A 7,344-nucleotide genomic window follows, 5' to 3' on the forward strand; every position below is an offset into this window, starting at 1 on the left:
TAACTGGACCAAAGAGGATTGGTGGTTGGGTCTGTGTCCGGACCCAATATGGGTGGTTGGATCCTAGTGGGTTGGGTCGTTGTTTGGACTCAAGGGATTGGGTTTATGCCCTGTCCAATGGGGGTAGGGTTTTTAATCGAACCAGATAGGCTTGGGATTTAGGTTTGTGGCTGGACCCAAGGGGGTTGGGGCATGGGTTTGTTATTGCCTGGTGACACGACGAAAAGATTGATGTCTTCTCCCAAGTGCAGGAGTGTCGAAGTAATAAATAACCCGGCAAGACCGGGGTCGAACCACAGGAAGGTTAATTGTATAAATTATAAACAACAATTATAAACAACAATAATAGTTAAAAATAATATTATTTGTGTTCTGAATAATATGATTTTTATTATAATTTAATGTATTAATATTAACATCACAATTATTTGGGGTATAAATATTATTATTTTTATTACAATTGAACTAATAATATTTAGAATACAAATTATAATGTGTTTAATATTAATACTTTTAACTATAATAAAAATAATAATATTTATAAGGAAAATAATTATATTTAGAAACTGAAGATTCAATAGCCCTAGATCCTAACAAAAGACCCACAAAAATCCAGTCATAATGCAGGACCAATTAGCCCTGGGCATAGGGCAAGCCAGCCGTAATGCCACGTTGAGAAATGTTGAGTTTAACTCACATATGGGTAGGGCAACCTAAGAGCCAAGTCTCGCCATATTGCGTGTAGGTCTGGCTATGCGTCTTGGGTAAGGCAGACCAAGTATCACTTGGTTAACAAGTTTGACCCAATGCATGGGCAGGCTACCCAAGCGCCAAGTGTCTTCACATGGGGGTGCGGACCTAACTCATGCCAAGGGCCACATAGCACTCAAGTCTAGCTGTGTGCCCTGGGTAAGGCAGTCTTAGTGCCATATAGCACGCATGTGTTGACCTAGTGCAAGGGCAAGCAGCTCAAATACCAAGTGTCCTCACGTGAGGGCGTGAGCCTAGTTCACACCCAAGGCAATGGCAAGCCAACCCTAGCGCCACATGGCGCTCGGATGCACAAGAATAGGTCAACCCAAGCGCTATGTGTCCTTATATAATGACGCGAGCCTAGTTAATACCTAGGGCAACTCCATCAAAACTTGAAGTGACCATTTTTTTCCTAATCATTCTTTTAATATCAAATGCATTATAGTGAAAAGACAACCTCACCCTTCCTCCATTGTCCTTACAACTCTTTGTGATAAGGATTGAACTATTATTATATGTTCTAATTCACGGGACTTTGAGTCTAAATGAATAATAAAATGAATACTAAGCTCTTTTAGCATATTATATAATATTTTATTTATTTACATTTACTACACTAATATCAAATATTTGATAAAGGTAAATATTTGTAAGTAAATTCTCACTTTAGATAGGTTTGGGTTTTTTAATTCAAAATTTCTTTCTTGCATATATTTTTAACACAAATCACATGATTTAAAAAAATTGGATGAAAAAAAAAAACCTTAACTAGATGAAAAGGTAGAATTCATATTTTTTTATAAACTTAAAATCTTTAAAAATAAAATAAAAAAAGAATAAAACATCTCGTTTTTATCAGCTAAATACATAGATATTTTAACTAACGTAAATGAACAAAAGAAAATAAATTATAATACATATAGTTATTGAATAACATAATCTATAATTTTTATTTATAAAAAGCATAATCCATAAGAGTTAAAAAATAGAAAAGCAATGGTATGAATGTTTTTACGGCGTGATCTTATTTTTTAAATTTTTTTATTTAATTTTTTAAATTTTTTTATCATTTTAATATATTAATATCAAAAAACAATTTTAAAATAAAAAAATTTATTTTAATATATTTCAAAATGATTTTTTCTTATAAAAATTTTAAAATAATATTTTTTATTTTTTAAAATTATTTTTAACATTATTATATTAAAATAATTTAAAAATATATGAAATAATTTTAAACAATCTGTTTTTTAAAATTTAGTGGACACTGTCCAAAACAGGATCTATGTACATTTCTTTCGCAAACCAGAAACACTGGACTCGTTTTCCAATCTGGGCCTACCCACGCCTCTATATATAGAGACACGCCCACGGTCTCCCTCCGTCGTCCTCTCCTTGTCCACTCGCAAGCTGCGTAACTATCAAGCGAAGTTGACAGTAGCTATAGCTAAAGCAAACCCTAAACAATGGCGGAGCCAAAAACCAAATACGATCGCCAACTCAGGTACTTCTTTCTACTTATCTTCACTTCAAGCTTCAATTTCCCCTTAAATTTTTATTTTTGAAATTGTGTTTAGGATATGGGGTGAGCAAGGACAGACTGCCCTAGAAAAAGCCAGCATTTGTTTGCTTAATTGCGGTCCTACCGGTTCCGAGACACTGAAAAATCTTGTACTTGGTGGAGTTGGATCCATCACTGTGATTGATGGGTCTAAAGTTGAACTGGGTGACCTTGGAAATAATTTCATGGGTATACTTTCTTTTTCTTTATTTCTTTCTTTCTTGTCGTGCTTTGCTTTCTCTTATTTGTGATGGTGGTTGGCAGTGGATGAATCATGTGTTGGGCAATCCAAGGCGAAATGTGTGTGCACGTTTCTTCAAGAGTTGAATGATGCTGTTAAAGCCAAGTTCATAGAAGAGTATCCTGAGGCGTTGGCTGACTCTAATCCCTCCTTCTTTTCGCAGTTTACCCTTGTTGTAGCTACTCAGGTATTGAATTTTGATGTCTATAGTAGGTAATTGTGCATTCTTGATGGAGTACCGTGCTATAGGATATTGAGCTTGCTCTTGTCGCTATGATTGTATGTTCGTGTTGCTTTGTTTTGGATATAAAATTAATATGCTGATGTTTGCGTGTGGTTTTGTAAAGTGGTGATGGTATCCTAATGATGGGATTTTTGCCCCATTTTTGCTCTTTTTTTTTTTTTTTTTTATCTTTTTTTTTTTTTTAAATTCTTGCATAGTCTTTCCTCATTGTCTCAACATCAGAAAACAAATTGCATGTATTTCATGATTGAAAATTCTGATTTGCCATTTCTCAAGACAGTTTTCTGTTATCTTAATTCTTTCTGTGCTATGACTTCGATGGATGATTTCTGATATCACTTGCAGTTGGCTGAAGACTCTATGGTGAAGCTTGATAAAATCTGCAGGGAGGCAAATGTTTTGTTAGTTTTTGCACGCTCCTATGGCCTTACTGGGTTTGTCAGAAATAGCGTGAAGGTGATTTTTTTTGTTACTTCATCATGATTGAAATTGCTCTAGCCATCTTGACCTTCCAGAAACTGAGGATTAAACTGCATTGAGGCACTGAATGGATGACCTACTTGGTTACTTTGTGGCTACTTCATTATTTAATTTTCTCTGATTCAATGTTTTGGACATTTCCATCTCTTTCATAAGTTGATGGCAAAAGAGTCCTGGAATTCTCTCTAGGGAGTTGTGTAGGGGAAGGGAAAGCTGGTGAGCCAAAATTGGAAGAATATAAAAACTGAAATGGGCATCAGTTGGAACAATTTTTAGCATATCAACTATCAAGTCTGGAAATCGCCTTCCATGTATCTAGGTGTTCCAAAATTGAATTTTCATTTTCTGAGGCAGGAACATGCAGTGATTGAGTCAAAGCCTGATCATTTCTTAGATGACCTACGGTTAAATAACCCCTGGCCTGAGCTCAAAAGGTACATATAGCTTTGTCTTTGAATCTATTTTTTACTTGATATTTTGGAATGCACATGTATATCTTATACCAGTAGACTACTGCTTACTCTAGTGAATTGAAGAAATTTATTACTCCCTCTGTCCCATTCTATTAGTCTACTATTGGATTTCCAACTATTAATTAAACAGCATTTACTGCTCCCTCTACTGTGCATATGCATAAGAATAACTCTGCCTTGGAAAATGTAGAATTCCATATAATTTGAAATGTAGATGTAAACCCTCAAAAAAATCAAGGATAAGATAGGAAAATAATACTTTTTTGTGTACTTATTTAGAAAGTGCACAAATATAATGGGACATCTTTTAAAAGGAGACAAGATAGGAAAATAATATTTTTTTACATGTACTTTATTTAGAAAGCAGACAAATATTAAGGGACATCTCTAAAAAGAGACATGGACAAACAAAGTGGGATGAAGTATCTTTCTTCCCAGTCTCACTTTATGTTGTACCTAGAGAACATGCTCCCATTTGTAATAAACATCCTTCGTTTTTTGGTTGGAGCTTAAAGCATACTTGCTGTATTCTACTTAAGTTCTTATGTGATATTTACATATGATAGGTTTGCAGAAAGTATTGATTTAAAGGTGGCAGATCCTGTTGCCCATAAGCACACACCTTATGTTGTCATTCTTGTCAAGATGGCTGAGGAGTGGGCCAAAGCTCATGGTGGTGCCCTGCCATCAACTAGGGATGAGAAGAAAGAATTCAAGGTTTACAATTTAGTGTACAAGTCTACCTGCAACACTCTCTTTGTATTTCTGTCTGTTAATGCCATTTACTTTTACAAGTCTACCTGCAACACTCTGTATTTCTGTCTGTTAATGCCATTTACTTTGGGGTTTGAATCTCTTAGGAGCTCTTAAAAGCAGGAATGGTTGCAATTGATGAAGACAACTATAAAGAAGCTATTGAGGCCTCCTTTAAAGTCTTTGCTCCTCGAGGAATCAGTGAGTATAAAGAATTCAGAAGAATGGATTTGTAATTTTTGGAGAATGATATTCCTGTAGAAACTTGTTGGTTATTGATAGAAGTAGAGCATTTTTGTTATGCACACTTGTTCATTCTTCATATTAGGTAAAGCATAAATGCCCAGTAGAATAATTTTACATTTTACTATAAAGGAAAGAAAAAGGTTGCATGCACCCATGTGTTGCTTGGAGGATCAGCAATTGGTCATATATTTCCATGAAACTCATCTGTCCTATCCTGTAGGATGGATGCTTGCCTTATATAACAGAATGAGTTAACAAGAAGTTATCTGTCACCTTGCCCCCCTTATCCTCATAATTGATTCAGTTTTCTTGCACTTTTTTTTATCCTGTCTGATTCTATATTAATCTAACACAGTCAATATGCAAGTAGCTTTTTAATCTATTTCCACGGGGATCATTTTGGCATTGAAATTAATATGATGTTTGTGGTGGACATTAAGAATATAATTGTAAAAGAAAAAAAAAGGAAAGAAAGGAAAAATAGAAAAAATATTAACAATATTGTTTAGTTCCTTGTGAATGGTGGCTTTGTTCTCTCTAATGTTGCCTCTCTCTGTTTTTGGTATCTTAGGTTCTGATCTGCTGCAGATAATCCATGACAGCTGCAGTGAAGTTGATTCTAATTCATCCGACTTTTGGGTGATGGTTGCTGCATTGAAGGTTAGGCATTACAATCTGACTTTGATCTTTGATGTCATAGCTCACACTTGTTTTCCAATTGTTAACTGACAGTGGTTAAAGTGCAATTCACTTGTATTGCAGTCTGTAGAAATGATGCTTTTAGGATTATATCATGAATGGATTGACAAGCTTGTTGTGGACTTTAGGTAAACTTAAATTGGCCAAATGTGTATCATGGTGGATAATTTTACTATTGGAAAAATTTAGATCACTAGTCTTTGTTTTTTTGGAAGCCTGTTCTCTTTAAGGGAGCATCATGTTTATATTATTTCTAAACTATTAGTTTGGACAAAAGTCAGGGGTGAACTCTGGATGTCTAGAAGTTATGCCTACTCTTTAGAGGTTCTTTGCAATCATTTAATCAGGCACTATGCATGGAAGTTTGCTCATGAATTTTCACTTTAGAAAGAAAGTAATAGGACTATTAGAGGTTTGGGTTTCATGGTAGATGGGCTTGCCATCGATTCTTTCTTCAGTCTTTGTGCACAAGTTCTGAAGGGGTGGACAATTTTTTTCAAGCTTTAATGTGCATCTTACATTCATCTCACTTTCTTGTCTTCTTTCTCCGCCTTTTCAGTGTCCAATTGGAGTCTGTGAGACACGTTCTCCTATTATGTATGGATAGGATCTAGTTTGATGATAACATTAAGATCTATCACACTCCATGCTTGAGATTTTGATTTCTTGAAGTGGGCCTTCACATTCTTAGGAGTTCATTGTGAATGAAGGTGGAGGGGAGGCGCCTCTTGAAGGTTCAATACCAGATATGACATCTTCAACTGAGTTAGTGACTAAGCCTATCTGGGTTGATTATCTTTCATAGCAGTTTAAATTATGAAAATAAAAGGAAGATATAAATGGAATATCAACTCTTTTGCAGGCTTTATGTAAATTTGCAGAAGATCTACCTAGCAAAAGCAGAGGCTGATTTTCTTGTTATTCAGCAAAGAGTTAAGAGTATTTTGAAGAGAATTGGTAGAGATCCAGATAGCATCTCAAAGGCAATGATTAAAAGCTTCTGTAAAAATGCAAGAAAACTAAAGGTAAGTTCATATGTTACGTTGTACTTTCTGTTTGTCTGTAATTGATTGTGTGCATCTCCTCTTGAGGTGACTGCTTATCTTTCAGATATTTGTTTGTCAAAGTAACTAAGCTGAAGTGCCTTTATCCTTTCATTATGATTCATGATTATTAAGCTAACGAAAATTTTATGTTTCTCCCTCTTATCAGAATAAACATGTTCACCATTAACTACCCATTTATATTCAACTAATCTCAAGGAATTGTTGAAGTGATAGCATATGGACTCTAACCTATGCATTGTCATTGAGTTATGTAACTTCTGGAATGTTACCCAGTTAGACAATTCAGTTGAGATCACTGGAAAAGCGTATCTTTTTCGTGTCCCATAAACATCCTCTTCTAGACATGCAACTATGTCATTATAACATAATGGAGGCTTGATATTGTTCCTCTTTGACATGGATTATATTGTTCCTAGATAAGGTGTGTTTGTGAGCATTTTAAAACTATTCTTTGTAGGTTTGCAGGTATCGACTTATTGAAGATGAGTTCAGCAATCCTGCAGTACCAGAGGTACAGAAGTATTTAACTGATGAGGAATACAGGTGAGGTTCACCTTATGGTTTACAATTCAGATAGCATTGTCTTGCAACAATCCTGTTTCCCTGGTATGAGAAGATTTTTGAGAATGATTCTATGATTAATTCCTGTCTTGGACATCCATATAACATGTAGGGAAGCACTAAAATGAGATTTAAAAAATATAAACAATATCCATATAATAAATGGTGATAATTTTTCATAGAAAAATGCTGAGTTGAGTTTGTGTTACCAAAAACATTAACATATTGGTTATAATAATGTCTTTTTGTTTGTTTTTTTTTTTTTT

General features: G+C 34.7%; 1 pseudogene; it reads left to right on the top strand.

The window, feature by feature from the left end:
* The first annotated feature begins 2,093 nt into the window (after positions 1-2,093).
* LOC105142724 (NEDD8-activating enzyme E1 regulatory subunit-like) overlaps positions 2,094-7,344 on the top strand; it is a 6,964-nt pseudogene continuing 1,713 nt past the window's right edge.

Source organism: Populus euphratica, unplaced genomic scaffold (genome assembly GCF_000495115.2).
Source record: "Populus euphratica unplaced genomic scaffold, PopEup_1.0 scaffold217.1, whole genome shotgun sequence".
Classification (NCBI taxonomy): Eukaryota; Viridiplantae; Streptophyta; class Magnoliopsida; order Malpighiales; family Salicaceae; genus Populus; species Populus euphratica.